General features: G+C 42.9%; 1 long non-coding RNA gene and 1 pseudogene across 1 annotated transcript; one reads left to right on the top strand and one right to left on the bottom strand.

Annotated features, from left to right (window-relative positions):
• The window catches only part of LOC135522287 (ras/Rap GTPase-activating protein SynGAP-like), a 114,151-nt pseudogene that overhangs the window by 48,894 nt on the left and 38,164 nt on the right, over positions 1-27,093 (top strand).
• LOC135522288 (uncharacterized) lies at positions 21,981-26,722 on the bottom strand. Its single transcript, XR_010452668.1, has 4 exons — positions 26,416-26,722; positions 25,957-26,038; positions 25,048-25,326; positions 21,981-22,054 (listed from the first exon to the last, which is right to left on the bottom strand). It is a non-coding gene; the product is annotated as an uncharacterized LOC135522288 (long non-coding RNA).

Below are 27,093 nucleotides of genomic sequence, written 5' to 3'. Positions count from 1 at the left end.
AGACTACTGTAAGAATGGACCATGTTCTGAATTCTGTCGCTGTACATTTCAAAAGTTATATTGACAATGTCCATCTTAGATGGCTTAATCATGTCTTAATCAAAATTACTGATTGCCTCTTATTCGCTCATCGTTCCCTTATGCTATGGCTTGTACATCTCAATTGTCAGTAGAAACCACATTTCTTTAAGCAAGTCAGCCATATCCCAGCTATGTTTTTTTAAAGGCAGTAAATGAGGTTGAATTAATTGTTTTTCGCTGTATGTTCGTCGAAGCTGCTGTAGACATGGTGACCTAAGCCAGGGGTTCTCAAAAATAATATACAATGTAATATTATGAATCTACAATGTATGTTCTTAACCCTGTGCAACATAGGCCTGGTAGGTTTACAGGAATATTGGTATCCACAATAAGCCTATTCTCCACTAATTGTATTCTCCCCCACAATAAAAAAACAACAACAACATAAATGCACTGTAATTTAAGCTTTAAAACTGCACCATTTTCTCTCTGCCTCATTAAAAAATGTGTAGAATTGCAGGAAAGGAGCTTTAAAGCTGCAAGGTGTTCTCTCCGATCCCAAGAGGCAGGCCTTTAAAACATTCCTTCCCAGGGCTCGAGACTTGGTTCGTCCAGCCATGCACTGCCGAAGTCATAGTAAAGCTTATTGTATGCTATTCTTATCTCACTGGAGTTGTGTTCTGAATATGGAATAGCCTGCCGACTGAACTTAAACTTGAGACTCTTGTCCCCTTGTTGCCCATTTTAAATATTAATTGAATGATTTGTATTTTTGTATTGCTTGTATCTGTTTCGGGTAATGCAAGTTATTGTGCTGTTAGTAGAATAACCTGTGTAAATGTAATCTGTTGCTGTATTTCTTTGTGTTATCTGTGATTGTTTTGTTTGTCTTGTCTCGTTTCTTAATCATTGTACCTCAACTGTATGTGTAAGCATGTATATGCAGGACCCAGCAGTAAAAGTAACCTTGGTCTCAGTCTGTGTTCCTTGTTGAAATAAAGGTATAATAATAATAATAATGAAGAGATCCCTGAAGAATTTGCTATCACAAAAGGTGTCCCCGGCCCCCAAAAGTTTGAAAACCCCTGATCTAAGCTATCCTATTGGCCAACGGAATGCCTACAGGTGCACCTGATTTAGCTCTCTAGGCCCGCAGAGTTTGTATCTTCAGACAAATAAAATGGTTAAAAATGGGAACACTTCGCCTACCCGGCACACAGAGCAGATGAATCAAGTGCACCTATCGCATTATTGGCAAAAAGGCTACTACAAAAATATATATTTTTTAAATTGCCAGCATGATTGTACCTTTCGTTTAAGCTGCTGTACCAAAAGAGTAGTTATTGCTGCATCCTTCACATAAATGTCATAATGGGTACTGGGAGGCTGTATCACTGCTATTTGACCAAATGAGATCGATCAGGGCAGGCAGGCAATTGCGGCAGTTGCGGCCTTCTTCATTATCCCACATGAACCGTTCTGAAAACGACTGTTGAGTTCCATAAGTTGTCTGTCCAATATCTCATTCCATTATGCCTGTAAATCCAAGTTGCTCCTAACGGGGGCTGCATTCCCCACTGCATGGGTCCTGAGATCCTCAAAAGGTTCTACAGCTGCAACATCGAGAGCATCCTGACTGGTTGCATCACTGCCTGGTACGGCAATTGCTCGGCCTCCAACCGCAAGGCACTACAGAGGGTAGTGCGTACGGCCCAGTACATCACTGGGGCTAAGGTGCCTGCCATCCAGGACCTCTACACCAGGCGGTGTCAGAGGAAGGCCCTAGAAATGTGTCAAAGACCCTAGCCACCCCAGTCATAGACAGTTCTCTCTACTACCGCATGGTAAGCGGTACCGGAGTGCCAAGTCTAGGACAAAAAGGCTTCTCAACAGTTTTTACCCCCAAGCCATAAGACTCCTGAATAGGTAATCAAATGGCTACCTGGACTATTTGCATTGTGTGCCCCCCCAACCCCTCTTTTACGCTGCTGCTACTCTCTGTTTATCATACAGTATATGCATAGTCACTTTAACTATACATTCATGTAAATACTACCTCAATTGGGCTGACCAACGAGTGCTCCTACATATTGGCTAACCAGGCTATCTGCATTGTGTCCCGCCACCCGCCAACCCCTCTTTTACACTACTGCTACTCTCTGTTCATTATATATGCATAGTCACTTTAACCATATCTATATGTACATACTACCTCAATCAGCCTGACTAACCAGTGTCTGTATGTAGCCTCGCTACTGTATATAGCCTCGCTACTGTATGTAGTCTCGCTACTGTATGTAGCCTCGCTACTGTATATAGCCTCGCTACTGTATATAGCCTCGCTACTGTATATAGCCTCGCTACTGTATATAGCCTCGCTACTGTATATAGCCTCGCTACTGTATGTAGCCTCGCTACTGTATGTATAGCCTCGCTACTGTATATAGCCTGTAGTAGTCTCGCTACTGTATGTAGCCTCGCTACTGTATATAGCCTCGCTACTTTTATAGCCTCGCTACTGTATGTAGTATGTAACTCGCTACTTTTATAGCTACTGTATGTAGCCTCGCTACTGTATGTAGCCTCGCTACTGTATGTAGCCTCGCTACTGTATGTAGCCTCGCTACTGTATATAGCGCTACTGTATGTAGCCTCGCTACTGTATATAGCCTCGCTACTGTATGTAGCCTCTCTACTGTATATAGCCTCACTACTGTATATAGCCTCGCTACTGTATATAGCCTCGCTACTTTTATAGCCTCACTACTGTATGTAACCTCGCTACTTTTATAGCCTCGCTACTGTATATAGCCTCGCTACTGTATATAGCCTCGCTACTGTATGTAGCCTCGCTACTGTATGTAGCCTCGATACTGTATATAGCCTCGCTACTGTATGTAGCCTCGCTACTTTTATAGCCTCGCTACTGTATGTAGCCTCGCTACTGTATATAGCCTCGCTACTGTATATAGCCTCGCTACTTTTATAGCCTCACTACTGTATAAAGCCTCATTACTGTATGTAACCTCGCTACTTTTATAGCCTCGCTACTGTATATAGTCTTGCTACTGTATATAGCCTCGCTACTGTTTATAGCCTCGCTACTGTATGTAGCCTCGCTACTTTTATAGCCTCACTACTGTATAAAGCCTCATTACTGTATGTAACCTCGCTACTTTTATAGTCTCGCTACTGTATATAGTCTTGCTACTGTATATAGCCTCGCTACTGTGTATAGCCTCGCTACTGTATGTAGCCTCGCTACTTTTATAGCCTCGCTACTGTATATAGCCTCGCTACTGTATATAGCCTCGCTACTGTGTGTAGCCTCGCTACTGTATGTAGCCTCGCTACTTTTATAGTCTCGCTACTGTATATAGCCTCGCTACTGTATTTTGCCTCGCTACTTTTATAGCCTCACTACTGTATAAAGCCTCATTACTGTATGTAACCTCGCTACTTTTATAGCCTCGCTACTGTATATAGTCTTGCTACTTTATATAGCCTCGCTACTGTGTATAGCCTCGCTACTGTATGTAGCCTCGCTACTTTTATAGCCTCGCTACTGTATATAGCCTCGCTACTGTATGTAGCCTCGCTACTGTATATAGCCTCGCTACTGTATGTAGCCTCGCTACTGTATGTAGCCTCGCTACTGTATGTAGCCTCGCTATTGTATATAGCCTCGCTACGAGTTGTCAAACTTTGCTGGCAGTTTTCTGTTTCGAGAACTGGTAGCTAACATCCCAATTGTGGATTCATCTGTAAGCTTAAGGATTTTATCGAAATCACCACCCAAGCCCACCCGAGCCTACGCCCCTGACACACACACACACACACACACACACACACACACACACACACAAAAATCAACACCTCACCTTCTCCTGACATGAAATGTGTTCCAGAGCTTTAGTACAGCAGCATATTCTTATGGGAAATAAATGGCACCATTCAGTTGCGTGACTCAGACTAGTACTGTATGTACTGACAACCCCAACAGTTAATGCTATACCAATCCAGAGGACCATATCGCTAATGCAGATGTCAATCATTTCTCTCCTTTATGGCTTTCATAGACCCTGACTCTCTCCTTTTGCATACAAATGTATGCTTTTGCCATATTTCCTCTTTGTGCATCTCAAATAGGTGCATGCCAGTTGCTACAAATGGGTTAGCCAAGAATCAGTAGTTGTTACTGCCATAAACAATTAAATGGATGGAGTTGAAATGGAGGGAGTTGGGTGTTGAAGAAAGTGACCAAGCAAAGATAAAAACAACCTTGGTCCTCACGTCATATACAAGAGCATTTATGCCAATACATCCGTTTACACAAAAGAGGCTGGAGAGTATTGCTGAGAAATATAAGGACAGTGCGGTGTGGTCTTCTTGAAGTCATAACGGATATTACATGTCGATATGATGGCCAACTTTCCTTCATGTAGTACATATTGTATTAGAACTTGCTCTAGCCCCTCTCTCTCTCTCTCTCTCTCTCTCTCTCTACCTCTCTCCCCCCCTCTCTCTGTCTCTCTATGTCTGTTTATCTCTCTCTATCTCTCCATCTCTCTCTCTCCCCCCTTTCTCCCTATCTCTATATCTCTCCGCTCCTCTCTCAATTCAATTCAATTCAAGGGGCTTTATTGGCATGGGAAACATGTGTTAACATTGCCAAAGCAAGTGAGATAGATAATATACAAATGTAAAATAAACAATAGAAATCAACAGTAGACATTACACATACAGAAGTTTCAAAACAATTAAGACATTACAAATGTCATATGTATATATACAGTGTTGTAAAAGTACAAAAGGGAAAATAAATAAGCATAAATATGGGTTGTATTTACAATAGTGTTTGTTCTTCACTGGTTGCCCTTTTCTTATGAATGTCTCTAACACCTTTATCTCAATGCCCCTATAGGTATGTATTGTATATCTATTATATCTAACTCGGCTCTCTGGCTCTGTTTTCACACATAGAGTGTCGTTACCAGGCTCTCCAGCTGCACTAGTCAGGCTCTTAATTGAATATTTGCACACAGCCGTGTGCTGCAGCTCCGGAGGCACGTGGTTTTCCAGAGACAGAATACCGGTGTTGTCAGGCCAACACTCCCACTCTGACTGACTGTCACCTAAAGGCTCCACCACGCTCTGTGAAGCTAGAAAGGAGCTCATATACTTGGTCTATCAATAAGTTATAGAGTAAGAATGGATGGGAGATGGGGAGATACTGTATTCACACCATATGGTGGGTGAATGGGATGTTGTAAATGGGAAGGCGATGTATGTGTTATGGGTGTGAGGCCGTAGGGTATCTACAGAAGGTGTGCGAACATCCATGCAAATATCTTCACATGCAAGAGAATGCGTGGGCTTGTGTTGTGAATACTGCACTGTAATTGTGTGTGTTTATATGCCTGCTTGCGTGTGCGTGCGTGCGTGCGCATGTGTCTGTACTGTAAACGGTGTCTGTGCCTCCAATGCGTTCCTAGTTTCCCACGTGCCTGTGCCTGTGCCCACCACTGCCAACATCCCAGTTTACTCTATAGCCTTGGCACTCCACCTAGCAAGCTGGCACTGTGCACGCTTCAAGTGTGTCCTCGTTTCATACCATCCCTCTATCCTATCTGATGGAGAGAGACAGGGAGAGAACTATGTGAACGGGTTGGGCATTTGTATTGCATGGAGTAAGCAAGGGATGTGAAAAGGAAGAGTAAATGACAGTGGTGAGAGAGACGGAAAGATTACTACAATAGTACATCCGCCTTAGGTTCACATCACTAATGGTAACCATGGAAATAATTATAGAGCAGACACACAGACGTTAGAGAGAATGCAAAAGAGAGAGTGAGAGAGAGGGGGCGAGGGGGGGGGGGGGTGAACGAGAGAAAATGTGTGTGTGGGAGGGGGTGTAGTAAATTGTTTTCTGCAATACTTAAATTAACCAATCCCTGTAATTCTTATCGCTCAGTGTCTTACTATCTGTAATGCGATGGGTTAAAAAGTTGGTCCAAGCTTACAGTTGTCATGGAAACAGATCCAAGTCACCCTTTACCCATTTGGAAATACTGATGGCTTTAAATTTACTATAAAGTGCCTTCACCGGCGATGTCTTAAGTGACTGAAATTAAAAATGGCTGGCTTTTTAACTGTTGGTGATAAAAGAGTCCTGCAAATTGTGCTTTGATGTAGGTCTACGTGAAGATAGGCATAGCGTTGTCACCATTACAGGTGTGTTTGGGTACTTTTGATGTACTCAGTTATCATTGCCTTTCTTTCCATGATAGATCATGTTATTTGCATTGAAACCATTACACCTACCCCAGATTTGTCTTGTGTCTCTGTGTGTGTTTCTGTATGCATGAGCGGGTTGCAACTTTCAGTGTCATAGTCATATTGTTACGCTCATGCCTCCCACACACTTGCCCCTAGCTCTGAACCTCTCATTCTCCCAGATGTGTGTGTGTGAGTGAGAGGGGGCAGGAAGAGAATGATGAAGGGGGTGGAGAGAGAAAAAGAGAGCGCATTCTGGGCACCTCATACTAGTACTGTACTTACAATCACTCCATTACTTGACTCCCACACCCTTTCAAAAACATCGCTGTCCTATCCCTTTAACAAAACTGAGATAGAGAGAGGGGAAGATGTGAAGGCAAAGCAAGGCAAGGCATAAGTGCTGCTCCAACCGTATACACCTGTGTGACACAGTCTCGTTCGACATAGGTTGGATAAGACCTCCATCGAAGGAGAGGCGGATTACTTGAGGATGGACTATAATTTCTAGCAACTGGATAAGGGATGCTAATTTGGAAATATTCACCCGGTTATTCCATGCTGTAGGACACTGTTCACTTTCGTGTTGCTGTTTCGCCGTTATTTTTGTATGACGTTTGCGTTTTGATGGTCACCAATGATTCGCGCTTCCTGTACTTGCAAGAGTAGCCTGTCCAGGCGCTGGCACAGCATCTGCTAAACTGCTGCTAGTTCAATATTATCTACCGATTTGGGAACTAAGAAAGCATCGGTCTATCAACGGAAAGAGGACTTCGAATATCTTTCCCCTTGTATAAGAGTAGGACTTGTCGGAGCGCATCCGAACGCGCACTAGCCTATTTCCAATAATTGGCACACAGGACAGGCGGACCTCACGACCCCCCCCCCTCCTCACTCACACACATACACAGCTGCAGATGTCATGGGTTGATCTGCTTATTGTAAAAAAAAAAAAACTACGGAACATTAAATTAACCAAAAAGTGTTATTATTTATTTTAATCATTATTTTATTTTTCACGAAATCGAAATTGAGGTCTTGTAGAAAATCTATCCTCCACACCTGGACAACATCATTTTGTAGATAGAAGGCATAAAACCCTTAAAAACCATTGCTCAATTACAACCAAAACATGAGAGAAATTCGCCTCTGTAGATCTTCTGTAGGTTACCGAGGAAACGGCCGCGGGATTGGGGGCGAGGGCACCGGTGCGAGGGGACAGGGAGAGGCCGGGGAAGAGGAGCTCTCAGCGCGACTGCCCGCCGCGGAACAGCCGCTGCCGGTGCTGGAGAGCTTGGCTGGGGGGAGGTGGTGGAAGAATGAACCATACATCCGTGAGGAATTATAACAGTCGCTGACTTTGGAGACATAGCCTATTTCTAATTCTTCATATTTTTCCATATTGATATACTACTGTAAGAGACGTCTACAAATTCAATCAAGTATAGCCTAGGATAGCTAATATTTTGGTGTTATTTATGTGTGGGGAAATAGTAGCCTACAAAATCATCCTTATTCTCTGTAAGCTTACATGTGGCACTTTAAGGTCATCATAAATATATTTATGAGCACTTTTCAAAAGTATACAGCTTGAAGTTTAGACACTGCACCTTATGAGAAAACTACTGCCTCCCTTCATTGACCTATACACAAATGCCACGAATAAGGCTATTCATTTTCCCTCTCCTAAATTGTACTTATAAAAACCTCATATTTATTTCACTGAGTTAGAATAGATTTTTTTCATGAGTGAAACATTAAGTTGATCTAGAGATTCCTATTTCAAGATGCCTGGATAGTAAAGTCTGGGAGTCAAGTCATTTATATGTGTATTTATGTGTTGAATATTTAAACTGTGGACAAAGTTGTTGATAGTTATTTGGCTGTATATTCATTTTTGATTAGAATATATTCTACCGTCTTTGCTTGCTGGTGTTATTTAAATTGGATTCTTTGCTTGAGAATTGACCTCAAGCACTGCCTGAGCAATATATCTGTATGGCCAACTCACAGTCTCAGACCTGCAGATGCTGAACTCAATAGGTGAGGCACTTACCTGCTTGACAGCAACCCAGACAAATGCACTTAGGCTATCAGACGAATGCCATGACACACATTCACAATCACGTCCAGTGTCAGCAGATACTCACTGACACCAATGTATTTAATTATTTATAGACACTAATGTCAAGGCATAGTGAAGGAGCATTGATTTACAGCAAGTTTGGGCCCAAAGGAATGTGACAACGACAACAACATCAAACAGACACAGACCGTGGAAAACTATGGTAACTCAAGACAAAGTTGGATATCTAAAGTTATTTGCTTCGAATTGCCTCCACTTTCTTATCGTGGGCTGAATAGACGATGGACATCTGAAGATACTTTAGAGGTCTGGGATTGAAGCACAACACCTCTCATCTTTCTTAGGTAGGAACCAACGCCGTCTTCTTTATTAGGTAGGAACCAAAGTTGTCATCTGATGTTTCATGTCTCATCTTGGTCATGACCAAGTATGTTGCATTCACCAGATTCTATTCAGGTCCTAAACAGTAGGAACAGGCTTTTGGATTAAACAGGCATCTCGTTTTGTTGTGCACACATGAAAGCATGTTGTCATGGTCCACTGTTCATGTGTTACGGTCCGCTTTTATACTTTCCCAAATAGTAAGAAGATTGTAACATATTGCACCAATATAAGATGAAACATTTGAGTGGGACAAGTTTATGGTGATAGTTCACCCTAAACTCAAACCAAACCACTTTGAGGTCTGAAAACATCGAGCAAACTTTGATTTTAGGATATAGGATATCAACTATAACTTTAAATCTTACAAGGCTACGTCCCTATTCATTTTTGGCCCTGATTGGCTAGAGCTAGACCAAGAGTAGAACATGCTCATTCTGGATATCTAGTTGAAAAATAGGAATATTTTATTGTCATGACAACGAATCCTTTCTGACATGCATCAAATTACACTAAGTAAGCTGCCGCTGCCTGCTAAGTGGCAAGCCTAAAAGCTCGACATTGTTTATCTGTTAAATCATTCATCAATTAAAACTCAGAAATTACTCCTAAGTGCGCATATCATAGAAATAATGAATTAGAACGAGTAAGGCCAAGTCAGTTTGACAGTACACTCAATATGGTCACCGGTATTACCCATCACGGAACATTGACCTGAATGAGGATATCAGTTCTATAGATTCTATGTCTATGGCTCAGACATCCTCTAAGGCGTGGTCATACATGTAGAGACATGACCTACATGTTTTGAAATACGTCAAGAAAGATCAACGTAGAACTACAATGGAGTATAGTGTATGTTGCACACAGGAGAGATGATCCTACGTTTGGATTTACAGTTCTTGGATCAAAAGCTAACAGGTCTGCAGACCAGCATTACATGAAAAACAATGGAAAACATACAAAAAGGCTCACAGCATTTCAGACACCCACTCCCTCTCCAGCCTCCATCACTCTGGCTATTGTACTCTCTCTCTCTCGCTCTGTCACTCTCTCTCCTTCGCTTTTTCCCTTCTACCTTTCTACCTCTTGCTTTCTTGCGTTTACTCTCCTGTCTTGCTCTGTCCCTCCCACTCGTTCTCACTCTATACATCCATCTCTCTCCCTCTCTCTCTTTCCTCTCGCTCTCTGCTCTCGCTCTTTTACTCCCTCACTCTCCCTCCCTCCCCATCCTGTCTCTCTGAGGGACTAAGCTCGAAGCTGTTGCCACCCACACGTTTCATCTTCAGCTTTCGGCTTGACATCAGATTTACATTCAGAAGGAAAAAGAGTGCACCATTTCACATGCACAAACACATGCCAATGCAAACTGAAATGTTCACACATCCATGTGCATGCCAGTGCAAACTGTGCTGTATGCACACAGGCACATGCACACGTGCATCATTGGCATCATGTAGGCTGTAGGAGGCGTATACAAACGCATGCACAATTGCAGATGAACACACACGTCATGTGCATCCTGTTGGATCTGTGAACACGTTCTCAGTATAAAAGGTTCTATGGGTTAAAGTCAGATGCGGTAACAAAAGAATGAGAACCATATTGCTTTCTCCTCTATTTTTAGAAGGCTCATTCAAATCCATCTCTACATTCCTCTAACCCTCCCTTCATTATGTAATGCCCAGTACTATTTAATATACTACTATACTGTTTAAGTCAGTCTAAGGCTATATGTTTTTTTTACTACTTTGCATTCGTCTGTCATTTCAGTTATGGTAGTACTAGACATGGTGTACCCCAGATATCATGAACATTTAACCGAATGATATCAGCATGACTATAGATTTTCATTTCCCCTCCCACATTTGGAGCGTGTTTCCTCCCTCTGTTGCTTAGCGTTTGCGAAGGTGAATGTGTAGGATGTAGTTTATAGGCTCCTAAGTGTCTTTTCTGTTTCCTGGCTTTGTTATGTGTCTGTAACTCAAATGCAAGGTACTTGGAAAATGTTGCCATGGAAACTAAATAAAGAGCCCGGGTTTGGATCAAAAGGGATTGGGTGAGAAATTGAATGAAATGGACCTATTGAGTCCCTTTTACCAGTGGCTTTTTAACGCATAATCATAAATCAATATTTAATGTGGTCGATTATTGCTGAACACCATTAAGGAGTTCATATAGGAGACAAATAATACTGGTGCTACTGCAAAACGTCACACAATTCACGCCTCTCATTTGTCTCCACTTAAGGTAGAAGTTGCTCTAACAACAGATCTAGGATCAGATTACGAATCTCTTCATAAGAAGAGACCATGTTGGGATTAAAAAAGATCTGACCCTATATCAGTGCTTAGAAGCAACTTCAACACACTCATCTTGTCTCCCCACTCTGAGCATGAAGTGTTATAGTAACACATGGACATGACTGAACAAGTGAGGATATGTGGTTACGTTTGACATGTATAAAAGAAATAGAGCCGTACACTCCTAAGTTCCAACGTCAAGCTATGATTGGGAATAAAGGTACGTGGTTGAGCTTATCAGTGTGTGCGCTCCATTTCTTTTATACCGGCACTGCACCCCACTACAGGATGGGTCATTTAAAATGTCAACTTCACTGGTGTAGGGACATCCCAAGGATCCCGGATAGCACAGACCCTAAAGGATGTACGTTTGATCACGCTTGACTACATTTTACACGTGTCTGACTCACCCATCATAATACGTACATGATGCTCTTAGGATTTCAATAGCATGATTCCCCTCTCCCCTCCTACTTCATAACATCTGATTTGAGTTCATACGAAAATGACATACTGCTGCTGTGACACGTGGGATTACACTTTCCTAATACCAAGTGACAAGCTAGCCCAGACCCCAGATGTGTACCATGAACCCTACACAACAGTGTTAGGTCACTTGTCATTTACATCGACTTATTTCATTTCTAGAGCAGAAAATTGTAGTATGAGAAAATGTTTGCGGTAATTAAAAGTATGTGGGTGTCTGGTTCAAAAGGAATAGTGAAAAAAAAAAAATAAGTGCAGGCTTTTCCTTTTTCAGGATAGAACAGAAAGTTGCCCATAGTATGTTGTCTCTGGTCAGTTATACATTGTGGCTCAGTTACACACAAGTATAGCATCTAGAATGAAGCATGCTAATGCATTGGGCATGTAGTATGCTAAGTAGTAAGCTAGCATGGACATTTGGACATAGCACTACAGTACATTACTAGTGGAGATTAGTATGTGCTACACTGCACTACACTGCCTCAGATCCCTTCATGTAAGTTTGCATATCACTAAGGAATTGGAACAAAGACTGTTGGCATTTGTAAAGCTTTGAAATATCCACTTTTGGAGGTCAAACCGCAACGACTCAAAATCACAACACTGTAATACTGTTTCTTTGTAGATAAAGCAATTAACACTTTGTGTTTAAATGGGGCAGAAATCCTTGCTCGGCGATTGCAAAATTTGCCATAATGAGAAAAAAGTGGTGTAATAAATATAATGTCGATTTTATATTACTAAAATATTGTAGTGAAACGGATCATTACTCCTAGTAATATTATCATAATGTTTTATTATGCACAAAGCTCTTATGAATAACTGCAGCCTATCAGGTATATTTAAGTGTTTTGCTCATAATCATTACCAAACATGTACATTACTTTCTTAATTTACTGAGCCAACTGACACTCAGACTTTGCCAAATTATTGTTGTTGCCTAGCAAGCATTATGCTAAGGACATCTCAAGGGTTCGTTCTATTAGTACGGAAGCATCGGGACCTTTACTGCATAAACACTTCCACAATGTCAGGTTTGGCTTCACGCTGTGATTTGAGAGCTTTGAGTGAAGGCCGATGGTGGTGAACAGCAGATACGGAACGGCCTTGCTGAACTATTTCCTATTTCCGTAAACTCACCGTCACGCTGCAAGGCTCTGTGCACTTTCAGATCAAACAAAAGGCTTCATTCACCAATCATATCAGAACACAAAACCCAAATATTTCAAGAGGGGTAACCCATGACAACCAGCGGTGACACTTTATTTGGATAGTCCATCTGTAGATGCTCTACAGACTATCAGCAACATTTCAACTAACTATCGACTAACCCTAACCCCAGCCCTAACCTTAACCATTACGTAACCCTTATTCTAAACCTAATCCTATCGGTTGCTTATCAACAGATAGTTTGTTGATAGTATGACCATCTGTAGAGCATCTACAGATGGATTATCTGGACGATACAAATCCACATTCATAAGAGTAATATTTGCTGTCCTTTTGAATAATCTCCTTCACATAGTAGACTCAGCGTTGAAAAGAGTGAAGAAAACAACTTGGTAGATCTCCAAACAAATCAATGGTTTGGCCCAATGAATACCTCCATGAAACCAATATTTTCAGATAATCTTATGAATCTAAATTGGCAACAAAGGACAAAGTTTTCACCCTCATGGAGAGAGCCTGACCTCAAGTTGCTGACTGTTTCCAGTTTATCTAAATGCCTAGCTAGCTAAAGCCACAGAGCAGTCACACCTTTGGACTGGAGGAGGGATACCAGCTGAATATTCATTTAGCTACTCAGGCTACTCAGACAGTCTACTTGTTCTAGGAAAACTCATTTGTTTTGCGAACAGTAGTTCCAGGAGGAAATGATGCACCTCTAAGTTTATGTTGCCTTTTGACTGGGGCTGTATTTGGAGTTCATACATAATGACTGTTGTCCTGCCATTTGTCTAACTATGTGAACTGACCAGGAAAAGGTCACATGGTCAGGAAAAAATTCTGGTCCCTAAAAATGACGTTTTGTCTATGTCATAAGAGATCATGACACCAGGGTGACTAGAGCCTGTAATTTTCCTGGTTAGGTTATATGGTCAGAAATACTCAGGTCCCTTAGTATGATAACTACCTCAATACAGATGTAGGGTCTTAATTTGAGCCAGTTTGCTACAGCAGGAAAACAATTCTGGAGCCGGAGGAAATATTAATTATTATGTGAATTATAACTAATGGACATTTTTGTAGAGGTTGATATATTATTAGGGCAAATCAAGTCAGACATTTTTAAGTGGAAATTACAAATGTAAGAAGCCTTTTTAAAGCTGAAATACACTACAAGTAAAAATGTCCTGCTGTGCAAGAAAATTCTCAAAAAACAAAAGAATGATCAAATTAAGATCCTGTGTGCTTCCCATATTTACAAAGGACAATGATGGACTTGCAGTTGGTTCATTGGTCTTGGGATTTTCCGCTGTGTATAATGGACATACACCCTTTTGGATTTCATAACCCTCTGTGATTCGTTGACTTGGTTATCATCACAATGAGGATCCTTCCCTAAGGCACTCGCTCAGCTCAGTGCGTGGGCAGAGGAAAGTAGCATGACAGCAGAGTCATGAGAAAAGATTGACATTTTGAGAAGTAGAGGGAATGTAGAGACCAGATAAAGAGAAGGAATTCAGAGAAATGAAAGGAGGATGAAATAGAAGGATGGAGGAGACAAGATACATTAAGTAAAGGGGAAAGACGGGACCATGTGAAAACGTGAAGAGTGAGGAGAGGAAAGAGAGAGCGATGAGAGGCTGGAGAGAGGAGAGGATAAATGCACTTTTGAATTATGTAAAATAGCTGCGTGGGAGAGAGGAGGAGTGTGTGTAGTGTGTATGCCTGAGTGTGTGTGTAGTGTGTATGCCCGAGTGTGTGTGTCTGTGTGATAGCAGAACCAGGGAGAGTGAGAAGAAGGAGAGAAAGAAAAAGAGAGAGAGAAGAGAGGGTGGGATAAAGAGAGAGACAGAGAATACAAGAGAGAGAGAGAGACAGAGATAATAAGAGAGAGAGAGAGAGACAGAGATAATAAGAGAGAGAGAGAGACAGAGATAATAAGAGAGAGAGAGAGACAGAGATAATAAGAGAGAGAGAGAGAGACAGAGATAATAAGAGACAGGAAGAATATTTATAGCTTCAGATATGACGATGTTATCATTGATCTATCTCAAAAGAGGGTAGCAGAGAAAGGGATAGGGAGGGAAAGAAAGACTGAAATGAAGGGGCCTCAGATGCTTTCCCGCTTTCGTTCCTGTTCCCTTCTTTCCATGATACTGAGTACATTAGTTAACTTCTCCTTGCCTTTCACAGATCTTCTCCTGTGTCCAGCCACTGGTCTCCTCCCGCTGGGCACACACTGGTTGAATGAATGTTGTTTCCACGTCATTTCAGCGGAATTCCTTTGAACCAACGTGGAATAGATGTTGAATTGACGTCTGTGTCCAGTGGGTTCTGCCTTCCATCATGGATAGTACAGTGTTAGAGTGGGCTTGTGTGATCCATCTTCTCTACTGTCCGGCCACTGGTCTCCTCTGCCATCCATCATGGATAGTACAGAGTGTATTCCCTTACTGCCTAATTCACTACATTAGGGACTGACTCACGGACGGAAGTCAATAGGAGCTTTGTTTGTGAATGCTCACCCCTGCTCCCCTCCCTTGGTCCCTGCCTCCTCTCTCCCCTCCCCAGACACACTCAGTGCAGATTGTTAACGTTTGCCTCGTCGAACGGCCAGGCAGAAAACCCATCCCTTTCAACTCACTCACCTCACCCCTCCTATGCCCTCCTCTTTCATCTTCCTTCCCATGCAGCTCTCCATCTACATCCCTCATTTTCCTGGTAGGAGGAGAAGTAGGGGATGATGGAGATCAGGGTTAATGGGACATTATCATCGCATTGCTTCTCTCACCCTTAACCTTGCTCTCTTGCTCTCTCCCTTGCAATTTTATACACACTATCTTCACTTCACCTTGTTTTTTTTCACGTTACTTGTCAGTTTTTCACACTTTTCCTATCTCCCCTGACCGTATGCATGTACCCTGTGTATCTTCTCTCTTTCGCCCCGTCTCCCCGCTGACACACATGTCAAGACCATGCCCTCTCTCGCTCCCTGTCTTTTGGATTCTCTCTCTCTCTTTCTCTTACCTGACTTCTTCCCTCTCTCTCTCAGAGAACGCTCGCACCCGGCGGAAGAGCATAGCCAACGTGAAGCAGCCAAGCATGGAGATCCCTCCCACTGCCCCTCCCCAACCCTTCCGACAATCCGTGAGTACCCCTCCCTCCTACCGCCCTCACTCGCTCCCCCCGTCCCTCTCTCTCTCCCTCCCTTCCCACTCCCCACCACACACCTGTCGCAGGGCCAGTGGAACCCCTCCCTTCCCCTTCCCCCTCGCCCTCTCCCCCTCCCTCACCCATGGCCACTCCTGCCCTCAGCAACACTACAAGAAAGGGGTCAGTACTCCCCCTCTCCCTCGCTCGCTGCCCCTCTCCCCCTGCCTGTCCCTTAGTCTCCCCCACTCCCCCCCTTCTTCTAATTGGCCGGGGACTGGAGGGTTGCCGCTTCCAGCGCAGTGACCGGACGCCATATCGCACCTCTTCCTTCGATCGAGGTACATGACTCAGATGGCTCTGTATGTGGTGAAGAAACCCCCTGTAAACTAAACGTTACGTCCTTTACCAAATGCTATGGAATTTTCTGTTCCTTATGCCAAATGTGATCCACCACTGTGATTCAGTTCTTCTGACTGTATGAGGCTTCAAAGTGTCAGACAGGCCGGCTAATCAAGCCAGAATGACTTATCTAGTCCTAGCAGTCGGTTACTGTGACGGTCAGCAAATGAGTCAAATTTTTAGTCACTTCTTTAAAACAGACTTCAGTGACACAAAGCTCACAAAAAGTGAATGGTTGGTCTCGATTCAGACCAATTCCTCGCAGAATGTAGTGTTCAATGTTGATGTGTAATGTGCAGATTGATATCTGAGTGGATTTTAGACATGGAGAGAGGTTGAATTCAGCTGATTCAGTATTGTAAGACTGTCATAAAAAGCATTGTTATTATTCAGATACAATAGCAGCATGTCTCTCCTTCCACTCTGAGAGGAAAAGGCTGCATAGTAGTTGTATGGAACCTTATACTGCATGTTGCGGAGAATGACATCATTCATTGATTTTCATTCTACTATTGAAGCCCTGTTCTCCCTGTCAGCACTTCTTATAAAAGACACAGTATCAACACACAGCCTGTTAGATAAGACCGGTGTTATATACTGACTAAATCAGCTGATTAAAATCAGGGGAATATGGTTGCATGGAAGCACAGGACAAAACTGCACTGCAATATGAAGCTCCTTTTTTTACTGAGGTCCAGTGTATGCTGTTGGATTGTGGGTATATTTATGGCACAACACCACCCACTGTTGGTTACCAGATGATACTACACTAATCTACTACTGCTGTATTGTGGATGTATGACTGATATAATATGCAATAAATCTTTCTGTTGCTCTCCCCCTTCGTTCATCTGTCATTCACTAAATCACATATGTCCTCTGTTCTTCTTCCAATCCATTTTGGGCACGAAATATCGATCTTTCCTTACTCACCCTATTCCCCCTCTCGACAACTCTGATCTTTCTCCTTTCCTGTGTCCCCTCCCTCTCTCCATCCCTGTTTCACACCCTCTCATTCTTCACCTCCTCCCTCTCGCCATGGCTGCCCTGTTCAGAGTTTCCTCAGTAGAAGGTTGAAGGGCTCTATCAAGAGGGCTAAGAGTCAGCCCAAACTGGACCGCACCAGCAGCTTTCGACACATGATCCTCCCCCGCTTCCGTAGTGCCGACCAGGACAGGTACGAGTCTCTGTGTGTGTCTGTGTGTGATTCTGTGAGGGTGTGCGTGTGTTCCCTGCTCTCTCTGTTCCGGAGCAGGTCAGGCAGGCACTTAACTTGTCTTTCTAAGTGTGTGTGTGTACACTCCTACCTGTGTGTCCACATGTATGTGGGACTCTTAAAGATGCTTTCTTGTGTCTATTTTGGATACCTTTCAAGGACAATGTGGCATGTACTGTGTTTTACTATTACTCCTAGCTTTAATGAAACCAGTAAGCCTTGACAGTAAGTGTTTGTTTCACAACCGCCCCTTTCAGTGCCGCTGCACTCCCATTTTACATACTACATCGTTTATGACTGCTTAATACATGGAGAATACCAATGGAAGATTTCATTTTAAAAAGTCCTGACGTTTCCATGGCAACCATCAGACAGCCGTATGGCCACAGAACAGACATACAGTTGAAGTCGGAAGTTTGTATACACTTAGGTTGGAGTCATTAAACATTAAAACTCGTTTTTTCAACCACTCCACAAATTTCTTGTTATTAACAAACTATAGTTTTGGCAATCTACTTTGTGCATTTTTCCAACAATTCTTTACAGACAGATTATTTCACTTATAATTCACTGTATCACAATTCCAGTGGGTCAGAAGTTTACATACACTAAGTTGACTGTGCCTTTAAACAGCTTGGACAATTTCAGAAAATTATGTCATGGCATTAGAAGCTTCTGATAGGCTAATTGACATCATTTGAGTCAATTGAAGGTGTACCTGTGGATGTATTTCAAGGCCTAACTTCAAACTCAGTGCCTCTTTGCTTAATATCATGGGAAAATCAAAAGAAATCAGCCACGTTCATCAATACAAACAATAGTACGCAAGTATAAACACCATGGGACCACGCAGCAGTCATACTGCTCAAGAAGGAGACGCGTTGTCTCCTAGAGATGAACATACTTTGATGAGAAAAGTGCAATCAATCTCAGAACAACAGCAAAGGACCTTGTGAAGGTGCTGGAGGAAACAGGTACAAAAGTATCTATATCCACAGTAAAACGAGTCCTATATCGACACAACCTGAAAGGCCGCTCCGCAAGGAAGAAGCCACTGCTCCAAAAGCGCCATAAAAAAAGCCAGACTACGATTTGCATCTGCACATGGGGACTTTTTGGAGAAATGTCCTCTGGTCTGAAACAAAATAGAACTGTTTGGCCATAATGTTCATCGTTATGTTTGGAGGAAAGGGGGGGGTGCTTGCAAGCCGAAGAACACCATCCCAACCGTGAAGCACGGGGGTGGCAGCATCATGTTGGGGAGTTGTTTTGCTCCAAGAGGGACTGGTGCACTTCACAAAATAGATGGCATCATGAGGTAGGAAAATTACGAGAATATATTGAAGCAACATCTCAAGACATCAGTCAGGAAGTTAAAGCTTGGTCTCAAATGGGTCCTTCAAATGGACAATGACCCCAAGTATTCTTCCAAAGTTGTGGCAAAAGGGCTAAAGGACAACAAAGTCAAGGTATTGGAGTGGCCATCACAAAGCCCTGATCTCAATCCCATAGAAAATGTGTGGGCAGAACTGAAAAGGTGTGTGCGAGCAAGGAGGCCTACAAACCTATCTCAGTTACACCAGTTCTGTCAGGAGGAATGGGACAAAATTCACCCAACTTATTGTGGGAAGCTTGTGGAAGGCTAACCGAAACATTTGACCCATGTTACACAATTTAAAGGCAATCCTACCAAATACTAATTGAGTGTATGTAAACTTCTGACCCACTGGGAATGTAATGAAAGAAATAAAAGCTGAAATAAATAATTCTCTACTATTATTCTGACATTTCACATTCTTAAAATAAAGAGGTGATCCTAACTGACCTAAAACAGGAAATTTTTACTAGGATTAAATGTCAGGAATTGTGAAAACTGAGTTTAAATGTATTTGGCTAAGGTGTATGTAAACTTCAGACTTCAACTGCATTTCTCTTAGTCTCTCATCAACCCTGTCACTCCCTTCTTCTCTAAATTACCCTAGTTTACATAACTTGATTTCCTCTGAGAGGTACTCTTCCACCATCTTCCCCCTCTCCTTCTCTCTCCTTCTGTCTCTCTCGCCCTCCCTTTCTTGACCTCCCCCACTGTCCTTTATTTCTCTCATTCTGACTCATTTCTTTGGATCTATTTTTATTTCTCTCTCCTATCTCTCTCTCTCTCTCTCTCCTACTCCACTGTAAGTATTCAATGTTCTGATGTACGCTATGAGTGAATGTCCACAAAAACAGTGACACAGGGAGAACGCGAGAGAGCTGGATGCATCAGGGACATCATAGTAGGGAGACTGTTACTTTCTTTTCTCTGCTTTTTCTGTGTTGTGGTCACTGTCATTCCCCTTTCTGTCATTCTGTATCTGTCTCCTCTTCAGTTCAGTGGCATTGTGGCATAATCGGTGTGTATGTGTCTGTATGTATAAGTCAGTGTGGGCGGGCATGGCGGGCAAGCGTCATGGACAATTCGATTCACGTGTTGCTCTGTGCCTTATGCATGTACAGTATGGCTGTCAATAGAAATGTAGCTTTGTTGTCCAAGAACTATCGTGGTAACACTATTGTGGTTATGCTCAAATCTAATCTAATCCAGTGAAACTCTAATTGAATGCTAATGTGTTTACTTCTTCAGTTGACAATTAGACCCATTGTGAGACTTGCAGCGCATTGTTTTTTGATGTGACCTCTTTTGACGCTCACATAACACAGAATTTGTGAGTACAGACGGATTCCTTTGGCATGAAAAGCAGAATGGTTGCGTGCTGTTTCTCATTTTTTCAGAATCAGATATGCTCAAGTGTATCTCAGAAAAACTCCTCTGGGCCTGCCGTTATGAAAGATCTCTAGCTCTCTGTGCCCTCAATGACTGATTGTATTCCAGTCCCCTTATCACAGTTCGATTTGTTAGTGAGATTGTAGGGAGCTATAAACAGAGGGGAGTCCCTTTAGTGCAAGAAGTGTATACCGACATTCAAATGAAAAATATTGACAGTGGTTGCATTTTTTGGGCCACATGGTGCCAGTTGCCTTGTTGACTTAATCATCCCCCTTATCAAATCAAATTGTATTTTTCACACGCTTCGTAAACAACAGGTGTAGTCCTTACAGTGAAATGCTTACTTACAGGCCCTTCCCAACAATACAGAGAGAAAAAAAGAAAAGTAATAACACTAGGAATAGACACACCATGAGTAATGATTACTTGGCTATATACACAGAGTACCAGTACTGAGTCGATGTGCAAGGAAACGAGGTAATGGAGGTAGATATGTACAGGATAAAGGTAGGGATAAAGTGACTTGGTAACAGGATAGATAATAAACAGTAGCTCACATGTGATGAGTCATAAGAGATGCAAAAAAAGTGTCAATGCAGATAGTGAAATAGTTAACCAATAGCTACACAGACTAGCTATTTAGCAGTATTATGGCATGGGGGTGGAAGCTGTTTATGGTCCTGTTGGTTCCAGACTTGGCGCATCGGTACCACTTGCCAAAAGCAGAAAGAAGAGTATGACTTTTTAGGGCCTTCCTCTGATACCGCCTGGTATAGAGTTCCTGGATGACAGGGAGCTCGGCCCCAGTGATGTTCTGGGCCATACACACTGCCCTTGTAGCTCCTTGCGGTTGGATGCCAAGCAGTTTCCATACCAGGCGGTGATGCAGATACGGTAGTCATTGGGAAGCTGTAACCTATACGACACCTCGTTGACCCTCCGGAGAACCTTGAATGGCCCAACAAACCGGGGGCTCAGCTTCTTGCAGGACAGGTGGAGTGGGAGGTTCCTGCTAGAGGAACGGGGGGGGGGGGTTGTCTGCTCCTTTTGACGGTGGACGGCAGGCTGGAGTCTCACGTGGGCATCGCTCCACACTTCTGCGCACCTGAACCACTCATCAACCGCAGGAGCTTCAGTCTGGCCCGTGATCCACTGAGCCAGGTCTGGCTGAAAACCCAGAGCACACTGAAAGGGGCTGAAACCAGCGGAGGAGTGACGAGCAGAGTACATCCAGAACTCACGACATGGAAGGAATCGAGCCCCCAGCCGCGCGTCCAGGAGGACTAGAAAAAGAGAATAGCAAAAGGAGTATGGGGGAAAACACGCTGGTTGACTTGACTAAACATATAAGACGAACTGGCGCAGAGAGACAGGAAACACAGGGATAAATACACTGGGGAAAATAAGCGACACCTGGAGGGGGTGGAGACAATCACAGGAACAGGTGAAACAGATTAGAGCGTGACAGTGACATGTTGTAAAACGTTTGACCGGTAGTGTATATGTGGCTGTTTGGCTGTGGGAGAGTTACCCTTCATAACCACAGTTCAGAATGCTGTGTACTGTATCCTTGATGCGGTGTAATGTAATGTATGGGACTCACTCTGCTCCTCTCACTGTGTCTCTGCTCCCCACCCAGAACGCGCCTGATGCAGAGCTTCAAAGAGTCCCACTCCCATGAGTCTTTGCTGTCTCCCAGCAGCGCTGCCGAGGCGCTGGACCTCACCCTGGATGAGGACGCCATCATCAAGCCCGTCCACTCCAGCATCCTGGGACAGGAGTACTGTTTCGAGGTGACGCTGACACGACACACACACACACACAATGAACACAGATAGTGCTACTAATTAAACCTGGGTTCAAATACTATTTGAAATCATGTCAAATAACTTTGCTGGGCTTGATTGAGCTTGCCTGGTGCACTGGAACCAATAGAAGAAAATAAAGTTCAAATCCTGCCCATCTGCCACTCCGGGCAGGCTAAAGCAAACACATTAACACATATTAAAGATTTCAAATAGCATTTGAACCCAGGTCTGTCTACTATTGTTACTAATGGTACTAATGTTGGGTAGAAGTCTCTCCATTGGCATCAACAAAAGGATTTATTGAATAAGGCTGTGATTTTTTTTAAATCTAGTTATCTGTGGAAAAGATATCAAAAAGAAAGCCAACAAGCGGCTCGAAATGAGCTCATGTCCCAAGTTGATTTGTCACAGAAAATTTGTTGTGATAACGGCTTTCACTGCATGGCTCACTTTCCCATAGCCGACGTGTACATGACACAAGTCTCTATGATTTAAAGGACGTTGTTATGCCACTTGTCATCTTCTCCCAAGTTGCTAATGGTTGTGGCTGTTGATGTTACCGTTGGTAACCTCAGGTGACTACGGCTTCAGGAACCAAGTGCTTTGCATGTCGCTCGGGTGCAGAGAGAGACAAATGGATCGAGAATCTTCAGAGAGCTGTCAAACCCAACAAGGTGGGGAAACAAGGACGAGAAATTAAGCTACTTCTCTGTCTGTCAGTGCTTCCCTCCTTCTCCCCTGTCTTCAATATGTCTGTGTCAATCTGAGCATTTCCTCATTTTGTTTACTGTAACCTCCATGTGCTTTCTGTTTGTCCATGTCTGTAATGTATAGTGATCAAATACAGTACATATTAAAACACTTCTACACTATCATCCGAGTTAAATAAAGAACTAAAAAGACGCAAACTCAGCACTTTAGATGCGGTTGATGAAAACAGATCTTCTAATTTCAGCTCAGCTTGATCTCCTAGGTCTGCGTAATAGGCCCCTTCCCTCCCCTCCCTCTTATCAAAAGAGCCATTACGTGAGACAGATAACTGCTCTCGTTGGCAGCAAGGGAGCTGCAGTATTAAAGGCAAACCGAGAGGAAACATCAGCCCGGGTGGATTGACTCATCCAGATGCTGTGACTGCAGGGTTCCTGGCCTGAATCACGGGGCTCCAAGGACTCGACACGGGGGCTGCAAAATATCCTCTGCACCCTCAAGAATCTCCAACACGATAGATGATGGGAGAGATAAGACGAGGTGCGACGTCGATAGAGACCAGGACGTTCATTCAATTTCGCAACCATCGCTGGGCAGACAGACGCTCGTGATTCTTCTTCCTATTGAAATTCATGATGAACAGTTGAAAGGGTTGTATCGGCGGACGTCTGCATTTATTGTCAGGCGGCATACCAATGGAGTACTTAAGAAATAACAACTTTGGAAAATTGGTGATATACTTAGCAATCGAAATTCGGTATTAAGAGCTGAGCTAAGCCGGGGCTGAGCGATCCAGTGGCATTTCAGACTAGTTAAAATGAGTCACCCCTGACTAAAACATCACTCTGTGCAATCTGCACAGCACGCTCTCCTCCCATGGGGGGGATTTCAGACATAGTTGGCTCTTTGTAAACATGTTCAGAAAATGCAGCTCTCTGCTGCAACATTACCAATCACACGTCCACTTTCTGTCTCTCATGTCTCCAGTACATATGTGTTATCTAATGTATTTCCAGTACATATGTGTTATATAATTTATCTCTATCCATATGTGTGCATATTGTTCTTAGACTGTTCTTAATCAGTGGTGGAAAAGTTACCAAATAGTCAGTTGAGTAAAAGTAAAGAAACCTTAATATACAATGGCCCAAGTAAAAGTGAAAGTCACTCAGTAAAATACGACTTGAGTAAAAGTCTAAAAGTATTTAGTTTTAAATATACTTAAGTATCAAAAGTAAATTAAATTAAATTGCTAAAATATACTTAAATATCAAAAGTATAAACCATTTCAAATTCTTTATATTAAGCAATCTTGACAGCACACTTGTATTTTTTTATTGACGAATAGCCAGGGGCACGCTCCAACACTCGGACATAATTTGCAAACGAAGCATTTGTGTGTTGTGAGTCCGCCAGATAAGAGGCAGTAGGGAGGACCAGGGATGTTCTCTTGATAAATGTGTGAATTGGACCATTTTCATGTCAAAATGTCACAAGTACTTTTGGGTGTCAGGGAAAATGTAGTAAAAAGTACATTTTGGAATGTACTGTAGTGAAGTTAAATATAAATAGTGAAGTACAGATACCCCAAAAAACAACTTAAGCAGTACTTTAAAGCATTTTTACTTAAGTACTTTACACCACTGTTCTTAACCCACTCAACCCTCCCTCTCCCTTTGGCTTTCTTTTTCTCTTTGCTCTTTTCCCCTTTGGTTTTCTTTCCTCCCTGTTCTGCCTTGTCCTTTTGCCACCCTCTCTTCGAACCCTCTTCAGGACAACAGTCGGAGGGTGGACAACGTGCTGAAACTCTGGATCATCGAGGCGCGGGAACTTCCCGCCAAGAAGCGCTACTACTGCGAACTTTGTCTGGACGACATGCTTTACGCACGCACCACCAGCAAGCCCCGGACTGACACCGTGTTCTGGGGCGAGCACTTTGAGTTCAACAACTTGCCAGCCGTCCGCAACCTACGCCTTCATCTCTACAAGGAGACTGACAAGAAGAGACGCAAGGTGAAGGGACAACTCTCTCACCAGTGTGCAAAACTGGATAAAACTGGTTAAAATTACATTTTTGCAGGCTGGCTAAAGCTGTGGTTTAACGACAGCAGCTTGTCCAATGATTAGGAATAAATATACTTTTGTTTCATTACTATCCTCTTTTTCTCCTCTTTCTTAAAGGCCCAGGCCCCATAATTCTTGACCACAAAGTCCCACATTAAGTTTGTCTGATTTATGCCTTATTTCCCCTCTTCTATCAGGAAAAGAGCACATACCTGGGACTGGTCAGTATCCCTATCTCCAGCATCACGGGCCGACAGTTTGTGGAGCAGTGGTACCCGGTCATCCAGCCTAGCGTCCTGGCCAAGGGGCAAGCAGGGGGCAAGATCATCAATGCCTCCCTACGCCTCAAATCCCGTTACCAGACCATGAGTATCCTGCCCATGGAGCTGTACAAGGAGTTTGCCGAGTATGTTACCAATAACTACCGGACTTTGTGTGCGGTGCTGGAGCCTCTACTGAGCGTGAAGAGTAAAGAAGAGGTGGCCTGTGCGCTGGTCCACATATTACAGAGCACGGGGAAAGCAAAGGTAAGTATTGGCATGAAACATTAAACAAGTTGTTACTTCAGTAGTACACGGTACAATGCAAGGTCATATTCCTGTATACACCTACCTCACTGTATCCTGTGTATATACCAGATAAATGCTGTTTTTGATTTGATAACATAATATTGATGGAACATGAGTACATTATAGTGAGAATGTATGCACCTTATATTAGTTCAACCACCTCAAATCACCATGCTTTGTTGTCTACAGCTGCTAAATGGGGGGGGGGGGCATTACTGCCAAATAGATCAGTGTCATTACCGTTATTCTTTCAATACATAGGATGTGGTGTTGTGATGTAACCAGTGTAACATGTGTCATGCTAATGTCACCATCCTATTACTTGATGGCTCATGTTCTACCAATATGTCATGCAGACGAGCCATTGTTTACTTTACTGGCCACACTGGATATTCATTCAGTCCTTGAATTTGGGCCGTTCATGGTAGGGCTCAATGCCATGCTATGTAGGAAATGTGCTGAACAGGCAAACATCGCTTCCATTGGTCGATTATCAATCAAATTATTATTGAATCACAAAACGTAACAAAACATTCCATAGCATTTGTTTACCTCTCTTTTGGAATTTTCCACAACCACAACTTCTACAACCTCAGGTTCCCTTCGAAATCAGACTGTCTCCACCAGTATCTCCCTGAGAAATAAATGTTTGTGTGATGTCACTGTGCCGAATGTATAGCTAGATGATGCATTGTTTGGGTGGTCCTAGGTTGAAAATGCTGTCAACCATCTAGCTAGCTAGCATTATCATCTACAAACCAAACACACTATCATGTCAACGATCTGCATATCTAGCTTTAGCTAGTTGAAATAAAGGCATTGGGCATCTTGTGTGGTTTATGCAGTGTGTACATGATGTTGCTAGTTATCATTAGATTCAAAACAGTCCAAATACAAAAGATGTCAGCTAGCTAAGTAGCCATGTTAGCAAGCTTGAACATTTAACACAAAGGTTAGCAGCTAATGTAGCTAAAAAAAACAGGCTAAAAACGCTACCCAACACTTACCTACCTGTTCATGAGGATGGTGGCCATTTCGGCAACACTCTTCCACCTTTCAAAATTAATTACAATGTTTATCCGGTTTCTGGATTGGTCATGAGCAGTCTTTTTCGTGCTTCTTTTTCTCTTTTGGGGTCGAGTTGATTCAGATCCAAGAACTGAGAATGATGCTTGTTTCTGTCTACATTTTCTGAAAATGCTGACCCTGCTACCAGGACAGTTTATCTGCAAGCAAGTTAGCTAGCTTGTTTGCTTTGTCTGCTCTGTATTTGTTTCTGGCGACTGTAGCTTGCAAGTGACTTTCACTTCCTCTCCAGCTCCGGAGCAGGGTTGTTTGAGTAGACAGGATTTAGTGCGAAGACACACCTTGCCCAGAAGGCCAGCCCAAGGCGGCTCAGGGCTCCATCCCCTTGTTTTCGTTCAAAGTGAAAACACAACAGAAGAAGTGGGGCGGCATGGAGGCGCCCACAACCTGCGGATTCTATCTTTCAGGCACTATGAACTACAAAATGAACACTAGTTTGACCACTTCTTGGTTTTCTTACCAAACCATAAGCCAAAAGAGATAACAAATTACATTCTGACCTGAGGATATGCGTTATATCCTCAACATTGAATTTGAGTGTACCCAATAGATTATAAATGAATGTTTTAAAAATAAAGTCTATGCTATGTTGACGTTTTGTTT

The sequence above is a fragment of the Oncorhynchus masou genome, chromosome 30, assembly GCF_036934945.1.
Source record: "Oncorhynchus masou masou isolate Uvic2021 chromosome 30, UVic_Omas_1.1, whole genome shotgun sequence".
Taxonomy (NCBI): Eukaryota; Metazoa; Chordata; class Actinopteri; order Salmoniformes; family Salmonidae; genus Oncorhynchus; species Oncorhynchus masou.
Note: the sequence above shows the minus strand (reverse complement) of the source record. Positions and strands in the feature narration are given on the sequence as shown.